This window comes from Procambarus clarkii, chromosome 57 (assembly GCF_040958095.1).
Source record: "Procambarus clarkii isolate CNS0578487 chromosome 57, FALCON_Pclarkii_2.0, whole genome shotgun sequence".
NCBI lineage: Eukaryota > Metazoa > Arthropoda > Malacostraca > Decapoda > Cambaridae > Procambarus > Procambarus clarkii.
Window position 1 is genome coordinate 20,013,692 of NC_091206.1, and position 14,746 is coordinate 20,028,437.

Below are 14,746 nucleotides of genomic sequence, written 5' to 3' on the forward strand. Positions count from 1 at the left end.
TTATGTTATGTACATAAACTATTAACATTAATACTTTACGTATATATGAATAACATAATATATATGTATGTTAATGATAATAGTTATTAACATCCATAAGTCTATGGATTGCATCGCTCTCACGCAAGGCTCGTTCATGGATCAACCTCTCTTTGATGAGAAATCCCCCGTAACACAGCCAGCTTCCACAGAGCCTCTGTGGCCGTAATTCCTTACTGATGTCAAGTATCTAACTGGGATTATCCGTGGGGTTCCCCCATGCTGTTATATATCTTCTCCGAAAACTTCCGACAACATTAAATAATGTTGTATACACACATAACTCAATATGAGGTTCTGATTCTTCATAATCGTGTTGATATCAACAACAGGCCTGAGTTGCTTTGATGAGCGAATGCTTGATATATTATCATATGTTTCCCGGATGGATGATTATTTTAGGAGAGGATATTATTCGGGTGTGGACATGTGGCCAGGCAAGGTAGGTGTGTGGACATGTGGCCATGCAGGGTAGGTGTGGATATGTGGCTAGGCAGGGTAGGTGTGTGGACATGTGGCCAGGCAGGGTAGGTGTGTGGACATGTGGCCAGGCAGGGTAGGTGAGGACATCAGGTGAATCAGAAATAAAAACAGCCACATTAACACCCGGTCATCAGGTAGGCTCTAAGAGGCTAAGGAAAAAATGATTTACATGTTCAGCAAATTAACAAAAAAAAATGTAATTGCTAAATTGTGTTGGATCCTGTTCAGACACAGGATCAGCCCGGAGATAAACTTACAATTCTAAACTGGATAAATTTATAGTAACCACATTAACAATTACGAGGAATAATTTAAACTGTTAGAATTATAGCGAAATAGTGAAATCAATAATGACAATAATAATAAACATGAAACTAAAACAAAGAGCAATAAAGGCACTGTATACACAAACATATATTTATATATATACGTCTCATCCTCATACTCCAGTCTAAGGACGGTATATACCCACACACACACAGGTCAATCTCCAGTTTTTTCTGAAGCTCAAAAGTACTTTAATATTTCATTTTGAGCCCCATCGACCTCGGGGATATACCGAGGCGCTGGGTATACCTGCCCCAGCCGCCTGCCAGACAGGAAGCACCTGAGCAGCACCGGGATATACGCTGTCAATAAAGTAATTATTCCAGTGTTTTATGAACGCCATATAAACCGGATGGGGGTAAGACATGAGAAATTCTCCCACCACCGTGTTCGGGTGTTCTGGTGGGGAGGGAAGGGAAGGGAAGGGAAGGGAAGGGAAGGGAAGGGAAGGGAAGGGAAGGGAAGGGAAGGGAAGGGAAGGGAAGGGGCTGTTAAGGAAGGGAAGAAAGCGAGGGATGATGAAGGGAGTCCAGGTTGGCGGTGTGTATAAGCAAGACAGAATGGGAAGACACGAAAGTAATTTGTGGTATTAAAATTGTGAAATATTTATATGAGCGTGTACGAGAGAGACAGAGAGAGAGAGAGAGAGAGAGAGAGAGAGAGAGAGAGAGAGAGAGAGAGAGAGAGAGAGAGAGAGAGAGAGAGAGAAACAAGTACTAAGAACGATGTACATCTTCAAAACACGACAAGGAAAACCCCGTCTACGGGGGAAAAAAATACAGGTGACAGAGGAGCAGAACTAAATAGCATGTTCCTGCCCCCATATATTGAACCTTAGGGAGAGGACGCACAGGGGTAAATATCTGGCACAGAGGTCCGTAGCCTCCCCCTACTCACCTTTCATGACCTCACTTCCACTAAACCCGCCCTTATTGACCCCCTGACCTTAAGGGCGCGTCTCGCTTGCTGTCTCACAGTCCCGTACTCGGTGGCAACAGGTCAACCAACTGGGAGCCACAGCGGCACAAAGACCCCCCCACCTTTGTCAACGAGGGAAAATGAGCTGTATTCTCATGCAGTGTATATTCGAGACCTCGATGCTGAAGGGTAGGTTTTGGCTTTGGGCCATTCTTTGCCGGACCAGGAGGTCAAGTCAGCAACAAGAGGAACATTTAAAGTGACCTGTCTGGAGGCATCCTTATTGTGAGGGTGGTGGGGGAGGTGGGGAGGAGACCGGGTGGTTAGTGGGGAGGGATGGGGCAGGACAGAGGTGAGGGAGAAGGGATAAAGGGAGAAGGGGCTTGTAGGGTGATGAGACTTGTAATAAGGGTAATATAGAGGAAGAGGAGGTAGGTTTAGTATGGAGGAGAGAGGTTTAGTATGAGAGAGAGAGAGAGAGAGAGAGAGAGAGAGAGAGAGAGAGAGAGAGAGAGAGAGAGAGAGAGAGAGAGAGGTTTAGTGTGAGGTAGGAAGGTTCAGTATAGGAGAGAGAGAGAGAGAGAGAGAGAGAGAGAGAGAGAGAGAGAGAGAGAGAGAGAGAGAGAGAGAGAGAGAGAGAGAGAGAGAGAGAGAGAGAGAGAGGTTTAGTGTGAGGGAGGAAGGTTCAGTATAGGAGAGAGAGAGAGAGAGAGAGAGAGAGAGAGAGAGAGAGAGAGAGAGAGAGAGAGAGAGAGATAGGTTTAGTGTGAGGGAGGAAGGTTCAGTATAGGAGAGAGAGAGAGAGAGAGAGAGAGAGAGAGAGAGAGAGAGAGAGAGAGAGAGAGAGAGAGAGAGAGAGAGAGAGAGAGAGAGGTTTAGTATGGGAGTGAGAGTCTTGGTATAGAAGTGAGAGGTTCAGTATGGGAGAGGATGGTGAAGTGGAGTTTCATATTCCAAAACTTGTTTTTCACTCTTTTTATTTCTTTACAAATAAGCTTACAAAAGAAATGAGGTTCAAGTTCAAGAAACTTTACTGAGATAATAAATTCCATCCCAGAAGTATAGAGTAGCTTATGTAATTTCTACGCTCCTCTACTACAGCTCTTTCAAAGAGCTCTCAAACCAAGACAAAATAATAACCAAATATTACACTACAAATACATTTATAGTAATTCAATAATCATCACATTGTACATATTACAAAATATATTCAAACTATTTTAGTTTTACACTCTTGAGGCAAAATGTTTGAATCTCTTAAGAATTGTCTCATAATCACACCATTATCACACATCCAGACAATTTAATGAGGTACACTACTAATCTCTTTATTTCTATATTGTTCAAGCAATTTACAGTCCAATACGTATTGATGTAGTGTTTCCAGGTCTTCACCTTAGAGCAAGGAGAAATTCCAGAGATAAGAGAGGGAATAGCTAACCAGGAACCACTGGAAGAGTTTGAGATTACCAGCGGGTGTGTGTGAGAGTGCGTGCGGCATGCTACATAACTTGCATTCCTTATTGTGTTTTTTCACAGACTTCAGCACCGTATTGGCAGTAATATTTATAACTTTATCAAAGTTAGCTTTATCAAAGGCTCCTTGGTAGTCAGTATGCACTTTATAGTTATCATTGTCATTTGATATACATTTAATAATACAGTTTGGGGTACTTTTGCCTCTGAGGAATCCGAACATATTATCTGACAGCTGATCTGCCGAGTATAGAAGTCTATATAACGTTATTCTCCCCATCATTTTACAGAAACACGAGGTAAAGGACACAGTGCAAACAGAGACGGTTAGAACATGCTAAGTGAGAAGGTGGTGAAGGCCTAAACCGTCAGTAGTTTCAAAGCGTTATACCACAAAGAGTGCTGGGAAGACGGGACAATACAAGCGTAGCTCTCATCCTGGAACTACACGTAGGTAATTACACACACACACACACACACACACTCACGCACAGACACACACAATAGACAGGATGTCAGAGTCAAGTGAGGGGAGTAAAAGTCAGCCTGGCATAGAGTGAAAAACGGAGTACCTCAGGGATCAGTGCTCGCCTGTACTATTTATCATTGATGTTAATGACTTCACCACTGGAATGAAATCCTACATGTTGGGGTTTGCGGACGATGTGAAGTTGAAGAGAAGAGTCGAGGCAGATAAAAACTGTAAGATATTTCAAGATGACTTGGACAAGTTGTAGAGTTGGTCTGAGAAATGGCTATTAGAGTTCAGCAGGAGCAAGTGTAAGATGATGGAAATGGGAACACGTGCCTGGAGACCTGAAGGACGGTACACAACGAGGGAAAACCACGGAAAAAAACTCTCGTCGATGTTGTATGTCAGAAAACTTTGTAACAAATAAAGACAAGAATCAAGATGATCCAAGAGCATGAAGAAAAGTTAAGAGAATGGCAATGGTGGACAGCAGTAACACACTTAAGCATTATGAAATAACAAACACAAATTCGTCCTTCATTTATGGTAGAGGAAAGTCTACTTGGAAGGATTCAATTTACATGAGATTAAGATTAGGATACAAATATATCTGGCAATACGGTGTTTATGTCAGTAAACAATGTAAGGAGTGTAAATTATGTAGTATGCCGCACGCCCACACCTTAGAACATAATGTATTAGAGTGTCAACTTATTGATAACTATAGAAATAAGGAAATAAGTAGTGTACCACATCAAATTGTTTGGATGTGTTGTAATGGTATGACAAACAGAATACTTACGAGCTACAGCACTTTGCCCCAAGAGTGTAACACTTATATGCTGTACTTACTATATTAGCCTGCAATGTAAAATGTGATTCTTGTACTGTGTCTTGTGGATTTGTACTCACTGGGTTTGTGCGCCCTTTGAGGGACTTGAAGAAGAAGAGGGTAGAAATAGCCTAAGATACTCTATCCCTTTGAGATGTATTTTATTGTCTCAATAAACGTTCATGAACTTGAACTTGTTCGTGATGTTCAAAATCCCCATCACACAGGATGGTTAGTCATACAGGGCCGTATGTTCAGTAGCCAGCACTGGCAAATTTTTGGTGCTATATGAGGATATCTTGAAGAACACGAGAGTGATGTAAGAAACCTTTGACGTAACCTTAGACTTAAGAGGAAATGTACTGAGCTGGAAGCGGATGAAGTTATGGCTAACACCTCACATGGATTTAGTTTAAGATGTGTTGGAAAATGAGTGTGTCGGTAGCCAATGCGTTACCAGATCAATAAATGAAATGGCTGGGCTCAAGAAAAAGTCACTCGATTCTACAAGCACAATCAGATGAGTACAATCAGGTGAATACACACTGTCGCACAGCCAGCCCTGAGAGACTGTCTTTTTTTTTGTACTGCCGCCATGTAAATCAGATTTCTTTGTTGTAAACACCACTTAACAAACTGATTTAACATGCGAGAGGTGAAGGTGGCCCGGGTACAGCCCTTAACTACGACATCTAAGTCGTCCACGCCCCTAAAACGGCGCCAGGGAGCCCTAATTATATGCATGAGAGCTAATTCTTTGTCAGCCAGGGTCAAGCAGGAGCCAGACTTCAGACAGAAAAAAAACTCTGGAGAAACTAAAATGCACCTGGCCTAACCTAACCTAACCTGGCCTAACCTCACCTAACCAAGCCATACCTACGATTCCTGTATACTGATATGGTTTATATTTGTGAGCTGTGATGGCTCTGCTCGATTAGCTGGGCTTATTTGGTATCTCTCCCTTAGGCTTACTCTGGCGAAATTGTCTGTCCCCTTTAGCGTTCATTTTTTTAAGCACTTTCTCATACTTTTCACCTTGTGGGTGACCTATTCATATGTGTGGGAAGTCTGGTCTAGCTCAAGGTTCTCGCTTCAAGCAGTCAGTTATATATACTAACTTTATAAATATAAACTATATATAAAGCTTCTGTGTATGCTTTTAGGTTGGAACATCAGTTTCAAAGGCCCGCCTTGCAAGCTAATGGTAATTGATTGCAATGATTCTCTTTCTCACGCTTTTGATATTATTTGACGTTTAAGCTGTACTGCTATAGGCTATGGTGATGTTTAAGCTGTACTGCTATAGGCTATGGTGATGTTTAAGCTGTACTGCTATAGGCTATGGTGATGTTTAATCTGTACTGCTATAGGCTATGGTGATGTTTAAGCTGTACTGCTATAGACTATGGTGATGTTTAAGCTGTACTGCTATAGACTATGGTGATGTTTAAGCTGTACTGCTATAGACTATACTGCTATAAATTATGCTATAAGCTTCACTAATTTATCTTCTAAACTGTTCCATTTGTTTATCGCTGACATCTGTGTTGTTCATTTGCGCCTTTATCTACCATCTGTGTCTTCTTGACACACAGTTCCCAGTGTTAACAACTGTATCATTATATAATCTGTCATTTCCCACTACAATATTATAAGTCGCTCTCATTTCTACTTTCGTTATTATTTCCTCCTGCGTGGAGAAGCTCTTCTCACAGTTCGGTCTCCTATACAAGGCACTTTACATCTTTATGTGCCTCTCTAACTCTTTCCACCACCCTCCACGGGATGGGCATGGGGTGCATAATAAAGAAAGAAATTGAAAAAATCTTTAGTCTTCTTAGGTTTGGTTTGATGGGTTAATTAAGGGTCATCATCCTCTGGAGGGTTATTAAGACCACCACAATAGCAAGTCTGCTGTTGTCCTTTAGTTATTTAGACTACAGGAAGTTTGTTGTAGTCCTTGAAGATTGTCCAGGATCAAAATAAACTCTGTGCTCATACACTGAGGTAAGGAATACACCTCTCGGTGTACATATATATATATATATATATATATATATATATATATATATATATATATATATATATATATATATATATATATATATATATTTATTCCCTGTGTACTCCCCTTACGTGGTAGCTGTGTATGTGTGCTCAATTACACTCACCAAATTATGCCTCTTGTCCGTTTTTGTGACCACACTTTAAGATATTGATTCAGAACATTCAAAGCTCTGAATCGACAGCATCATCCTTTACATCTACATATTATATCCGCTTCGACGACCTCCTCTTCCTCCTCCTCCTTAAGGTCATTCCACTCGCTGCACTAAATAAATGTTCTCTCATATCCCCATGTTCTCATCAACGCGTTCCCTGAATACTAATCCAACTCCTCCCAAGCTGTGATGGGCGCCACAGTCTTATCTCTCCATTTAAGAGCCGAGGACCAGAAAGAAGCGAGGAGCTTACCAACTCCAAACTCGCCTCTTAAAACAGACGATTTTGGATCATAGTCTGGTCATTAGGCCGTTTGGGATGACATGTGTATGACTGCTGTCGGGAGCCCAGTCGAACGACAGCAGAAACTATTGTCAAATGTTAATTTTTGGGGCTTGTTTTGTTATGTCAATATTGCTGGCTGAAGTGTTTGGGTGTCGCTTTCAGACGACGCTCTCTCACTCTCATGTTGTATTTTATCATAGTGTGTCCTCATTGTACCTCCTCATTGTTTTGTTTTATTATTGTGTTTTCTCATTGTATATCACTGTACCTCTTCATGTTACGCCATCATTGTACCTCTTCATATTACATCATCATTGTACCTATTTCATAGTACACCATCATTGTACCTCTTCATTGTTTCTTCTCTTTTTCTCTCATTGAGTGTCTTCATTTATCTCCTCATAGGAGATGTTCATTGTACTTCCTCAAGAACATCATCTTTGTATCTCCTTGTACTTGCTTGTACAGCCTTATTGTACATCATTGTATCCCCTCATTGTGTCACAACGAACATCCCCATCCTCATTGTATAACATTATACATCCTCATGTATCTGTAAGACAACTCTCTTGTTTTCTTCTGCACTTGACTACATCTCCGAAGCTACGTCAATGGTAGCAAAATTATCTCTGGCATCTCACAGAGCTGCACTTTCAAACTGAAATTGAAACTGAAACAAGTTTATTGAAGTATATATTTATATATTCACACATCACAATCAATAAGCATATTACCGAACATTCTGAGTGATAAATATACATATACATTTCTTCCTTTACACATGCAGTATGTTACCAGACGTACACACAAATACTTTAATGACTCGGTACATAGACAATTTGCAGTAGACATTCAGACAATTGAACAAAAGGTTACAATCTTGGTGCATAATTCTTATATCTCGAAAGAATATCATCAATCTTACCGTTGTGACATCCAGGCTGTTTGTTCAGGAACAGTCCTTATCTCAGTGTTTCTATATACATTAATCAACGGGCAATCAAGAAAATAATGGTTGAGGGTGTGAGACCTTAACATACCTCATAGTTTACACTTCGTGTCATTCTCTTTAACATCTATTCCATATTCTCAGTAATATTTGTACCCAAGCCTGAGCCGCATGTGTACAGAGTCATTCCAAGCATTTCTCCTTTTACCATAAGTGAAATGTTGGTGTTTTGACTCACACACATGAAGTGTTACAAGGTCTGACTTCCCTCATACATTATTCCTCTCCTCGCCAATTCTACTTGTGCCTGAATATTTCTTATTTTGCTTCTTATTTGGCTCATTGTTAAAACACATTCAATGTCAACTTGTGGCGCGTTTGGCCAAGTCATCCGCCACCTCGTTGAGAACTATTACAACATGAGAATGAATCCACATAAATTTCACTTTGTGACCTTTCAGCTGTATCTCATTGATCCTTTTCTTACAATCCTCAACTATGGACTTGAAGATTGGATGTCGACTGTTTAAGGAATCAAGTGTTCTTCGGCTATCGACATATACAAAATCATCTCCCGAGCTGGACTGAAACAGTAGAAACAAGTGTTTTCTTTTCTGAAAAGTTTCTGTATGTTGAAACCAAATATTTGTTATTACTACTGGGTTTTATGTCGTTTTAGACCCGAAATCACCAAGAATTTAAATGGTTGTAGTAAGTTTTTAAAATGTTCATAATTAACATTTTGATACAATAAATGATACACCTCTCGGTGGATATGAACACCGACAGGTGTAATTTTATCTCTGTGTATATGCATTACACTGAGAGTATACTTCAGTCTTGGACTGTCCCCAGGCCTAAAAATAAATTATGAAGAAAATTTAAAGAGAGGAAGACATCAAAAGGCTACAAGATAATGTGGACAAACTAAAAGTTCTAGTAGTCAACAAATGGCTATTAGAGTTTAAATGAAATAAATGTAAAGTAATGAAACTTAGTGTAGGGAGACAAATAGAAGAGGAAATCCTTCGTGATCGAGGGGTTGAGTTCACACAGCAACTTTCTCCTGAAGACCACACCAAAAAGATCACATTAGCGGCCAATTCGAGGTTGGCGATCGTAAGAACTGCCCTCAGAATTTTTTAAGAAATCATACATCTTGTATATCACATACGTATGACCAATCCTGAAGTAGGCCGCCTAGGCATGAAGTCTATTAGTCTAATACAAGACGAAGATAAAGTTCAAAGGTATGCCACCAGACCAGTCCCGGAGCAGAGAGGTAAGAGCTACGAGAAAATGCTGAAATTAAACCTCAAAACACTGTGGCAAAAACAGTTCGTGAAGACATTATTTCCACCTACAGAATTCTCCGAACTGATAGGTTAAATAAAGCCAGACCATTTAGCACATGTGGTACACGATCAGGTGAAAACTTGGCACACATGAACCCCAGAGACACTAAGAAGAGGTTGTCCACTCGTCCAGTGTAATATTGAACAAGTGGAGCCTACTAGGGAGTGCTGAAGGCAGACTCCATACACTGTTTCAAACGAAGATATGATGGAGCCCAACAGGCTCAGGATCCTGTACAGACAGTCTGTATGTCTCTCTCGCTCTCTCTCTCTCTCTCTCTCTCTCTCTCTCTCTCTCTCTCTCTCTCTCTCTCTCTCTCTCTCTCTCTCTCTCTCTCTCTCTCTCTCTCTCTCTCGCTCTCTCCCCCAGGATTAATCCCGGCCATATATTTCACTCTCGAGGAATTGACCCAGGATTATAGGGGAAGGGTGAGGTGAGAGCTCTCACCGCCCCCCCCCCCCTCCCTCCCTCCCTCCCTACCCCTCGACCACATCCTTTCTAAAGGATGACCTGAGACTAATGGTTAGGGGGTGAGGGAGTGAGGCGTGTCCGCCTCGGTATGAGTCAATCAGCATCCCACTCATCCCTCCCCAGTCACTACCTATCCCCCCCTCCTCATATTTTACCATTGACAACTAATGTCTACTATCCACCTTTGACATCCTTCTTCTCTTTAATCATTAACAAACCCAAACTGGACCTTCAGTCCCAAGCCATCCTCAGCTCCCCTCTATTTCTCAACCCAACGATTTCAGATACATCTATTTCACATGCTTGTGTATGTTTCTGTATATTTCTGGTGTATGTTTGTGTCTCCCTTGTGTATGTTTGTGTCTCCCTGGTGTATGTTTGTGTCTCCCTGGTGTATGTTTGAGTGTTCACATAAGTCAGGCAGTGTTCACAGCAGTCTTTCAAAGTTCATACCAGTCTTGCAACGTTTACGTCAGCCTTAGAACGTTCACAACCATTATTGCAACGTTCATAACCAGTCTTGCAGCGTTCACACACCAGTCAGGCAGCGTTCACATCGTATATGACCACGATATCAATACCCCCACACCTTTCTCTCTCGATATCAGTAATGCATGGGCGGCGTAAAGCATCATAGAGACCCCCCCCCCCGCAAATATCTTACCGCCAATAATAAGCTACATATATATTTTCCTGATATATAAGCTCTCTCATCTGCCAACTTTTCAACAAGTTTTACGACTCCGATCCGTTACATTTGTTATTAAAAATGTCTTTTGGTTGATTTAAAAATGATTTCTCTCCAATGTAATTTTGATTTTAAATTGCAACTTTGACGGGAATGTTGATGGAGACGAGTTGGCGGTGATTACTCAGTTGCCCAATGTTGACGAGTTGGCGGTGATTACTCAGTTGCCCAATGTTGACGAGTTGGCGGTGATTACTCAGTTGCCCAATGTTGACGAGTTGGCGGTGATTACTCAGTTGCCCAATGTTGACGAGTTGGCGGTGATTACTCAGTTGCCCAATGTTGACGAGTTGGCGGTGATTACTCAGTTGCCCAATGTTGACATGTTTACGTGGCAAAGTCAATGGGGAAAATAGCAGATAAAGTGGTATATAAATATAGAGGGAAATGAGTAAATTGATAAATGTAAGAAATTGAACAAATTATTACAATTAGATGAAGATGAATAAATAAATAAATAGGTAAATATACGAATTAAAAAATGATAAATACGCAAATGGATAAATAGATACGAATTAAATTAATCTATTAATTTTCTAAGCAAATTAAAACATTTGCTTAGAAAATGTGCGCCTGTTTCCGGGTCATTTCACCGCTGTTATTGTCGTATTAGACTGGTCGTGTGGCACTGTAACAAGGCCCAGTAGGCACTCCTGGGAGGCCACGGCCCTGGCCCTCGGCCCTGGCCCTCAGAGCTTGCAAGACTTCGCCCTCCAGCGAGTTATGGAAATTGTCTCTAAAGAAGTAACTTAAAGATGTCTGTTGTAACTTGTGAGTAGAGGTACAGGCGAAGGGTGGATGGGGGGATAGGGGGATGGGGAGAGGGTGTCGGGGGTGGGGGTGGGGGTGAATGTCTGGTAGGGGAAAGTTGGGGGGGGGCGGTGAATGTCTGGTTGGATAAAGGTGATTGGGGGGGGGGAGGGGGGGGGGCAGGAAATCTGGTTGGACATGTACACGAGAGTGGGGGGGAGGGGAGGATAGGATCTTCCGAACCAGGATTTACATGGCGCTAGTCAATAGGCCTTCAGCAATTTATATTTCTTTTACATTCTGTTCCTATCCGAATTGATGTGACGTTCAACAGACATAAATGAATATGTATACATATATGTGTGTCTCTTGTATATATGAATATATACATTTATATACACCAACACGCGCGAGAGCACACAAACACTTCTGAAATTTCCCAACCAAGTCCGAAATCATTTCCCCGCGTTCACCCGCTTGACCCGTCAAGCTGTCATGGTCAGGGACTTGTGGTTCAGCTCGAATTAATCCGAGTACTGGCTGAGGTCAGCGGGCCAGAACCACCACTCACCACTGCCACCACCACCACCACCACCACCACCACCACCACCACCACCAACAACGTCTCCAGCACTACCACCACCACCACACAGTGTCGAAAAGCACTTGAGAGTGCTCCTCCCGCAAGATGCGTGAATGTGTGTGTTTGCGTGCAACCTGTACGAGGTAGTCACACACGCTTCTATTGCTTGATGCGGGATGTGTCCGGGGGTCTGTGTGCTGGGTGTTGGTGGTATCCGCTGGGTGCTACCGTACCAGAGGGCCGGGTAATACCTGCGCAGGCCTCGTCATTAGCTGCGCTTCCGTGCTATTCATTGTCATTCCAGTCAACATATATATATATATATATATATATATATATATATATATATATATATATATATATATATATATATATATATATATATATATATATATATATCATCACTACTACTAGCACCACTGCTACCATTTCTACGAACAACACTACCACCATCACTACCACCAACACAACCACCATCACTACCACCAACACAACCACCAACACTACCACCAACACTACCACCAACACTACCACCAACACTACCACCAACACTACCACCAACACTACCACCATCACTACCACCAACACTACCACCAACACTACCACCAACACTACCACCAACACTACCACCAACACTACCACCAACACTGCCACCAACACTACCACCAACACTGCCACCAACACTACCACCAACACTACCACCAACACTACCGCCAACACTACCACCAACACCATTATCACCATCGGCCACCTCTGCTTCCCACGCTGCCCACCCCATTCTCTTTCACTGCCTTTCCCCCTTCCCCCTTACTGAACCCCCCTTTCTCCTCACCCTTATTTCCACTCCCTTGCTCTACTACCTTCTATTCCCCTCCCTACCACCCTCTCTTACTCTCTCCTTTTCATCATTCCCTTTCTACCCCTCCTTTCTGCTCTGAACTTTTCTAACCTTCCGGGTCAGGAGATGCTGTCCTCCCACTAATAAACCTTCATTCCTGATGATGGGAGGACGGTCTCCTCTTCCCCCCCGTCCTCCAAGGCCTCCCACCATCCTGGGCGACCTTCACCGGGTCCCGTGGAGAGCTAATGAATAGCGTAGTTGCAGCATCAAAGTGGAGACCAATTTGGTAGCCATCATTGCAATTAGACCAGTCTTTACCCCCTGCACCCCTCCCCTCCCTCTCCCCCACTGAGTGCAACCCTGCCAGTTGCAACTCTTGGCCGAGTTCAACCGAACTGAAAAATTGCTTCTGATTCCCCACAAACTTTGACCAAGACTCGTTCTGGGAAACGAAATTCTCGGTGGACGATTTTCAGTGTTGCTTCTGGTGTGTGTGTGTGTGTGTGTGTGTGTGTGTGTGTGTGTGTGTGTGTGTGTGTGTGTGTGTGTGTGTGTGTGTGTGTGATGTGTGTGTGTGTGTGTGTGTGTGTGTGTGTGTGTGTGTGTGTGTGTGTGTGTGTGTGTGTGTGTGTGTGTGTGTGATGTGTGTGTGTGTGTGTGTGTGTGTGTGTGTGTGTGTGTGTGTGTGTGTGTGTGTGTGTGTGTAGAGATGCAGCGGGTCTACACTAGTGGTGTATAGGTCCTGGTCTGGTATGGTGAGGTGGGAGAGGGGTGAGGAATGAGGTAGGGGAGATCGGAGAGAAGGAGAGAGGGGGGAGGAGTGATTTATGTGAGAGGAGGGGGTGAGGAATGAGGTAAGTGTGAGTGTAAGAGGATGGGGGGGGTTGAGGGGGGGGGAGGGTAAAGAGAGGGGTGTAAAATATAGGGATGTATGGGACGCAGCAGTTCAAGGGTTAACTATTTTCCCACTAACAGCTTTGAAGTTGACGATCGCCAGCGATTACAAGTACAATTTTATTTTATTTAATCTTCTGCATTAATCCTTCACAGCGAATTTCTCCATCTATTTCCTCTGCTCCCGTGACTGTCAACTGTCTGGTGACTAAAGGATATCAAACACGAATTTCTATCTCGATGTTAAGGCGAACCTTTGACATTTTCGTCAGTTCTACACCTGGATTAGTTCCATTGAGCAGCTAAATCATTACCACTGTGCAGCTGGAAGACTTCCCACAGCCATCGGGATCATTTCCGCCGGGACAGCTGGATCATTTCCGCCGGGACAGCTGGATCATTTCCGCCGGAACAGCTGGATCATTTTATGGTCCGACCCTTCACAACTACCATCTGCTAAAACAAAACAAAAGAAACACCTTGAGTCAAGTAACCTCGTAAGACTGATATAAAACATTGAGTAACATCTCAAGCTTCACAAGTCCCACGGTGCTATATAAATAGCTCTGAGCTGCAGTCACTGAAATGACTCTCTATTCTCCCAAGTGACGCTCAGAAGCCTATCACTAAGAAACTTACCAGACTCTGTCGTAAATTATCTTGAAGGAGCACGCGTAGACACCTCCAGCTGAGTGGCTGACGCGAGGCAACCTGCTAATTGTTATATATATGTTAAAAAACACATTGGATGGGAGTGAGAAAGAAGAGACGAAGAGAATAATAACAGATAACAGTGACCAAGACGAGAAATAATAACATCGAATAACAGAGATAACAGAAGCAGCAACAGTGACAATTTTTAAATTTTGCCCCGAGGGACGAGTTTATTAGACAGCGCCACTCATCTTGTGAGTGGACACACCGCCATAGCAGCATGTTCAACACTCCCCAAAAGGAAGAAAACCCACTGGGTTGTTCACCCTGTCGTCAGCAGTGACAATGATAGCAGCATTAACAGATACGAACTGAACAGGAAGCCACATCAGTGCATCACGTGACCTTGGCCTTAGACTGGAGGCTCCATGTGCTGTCTCATTCT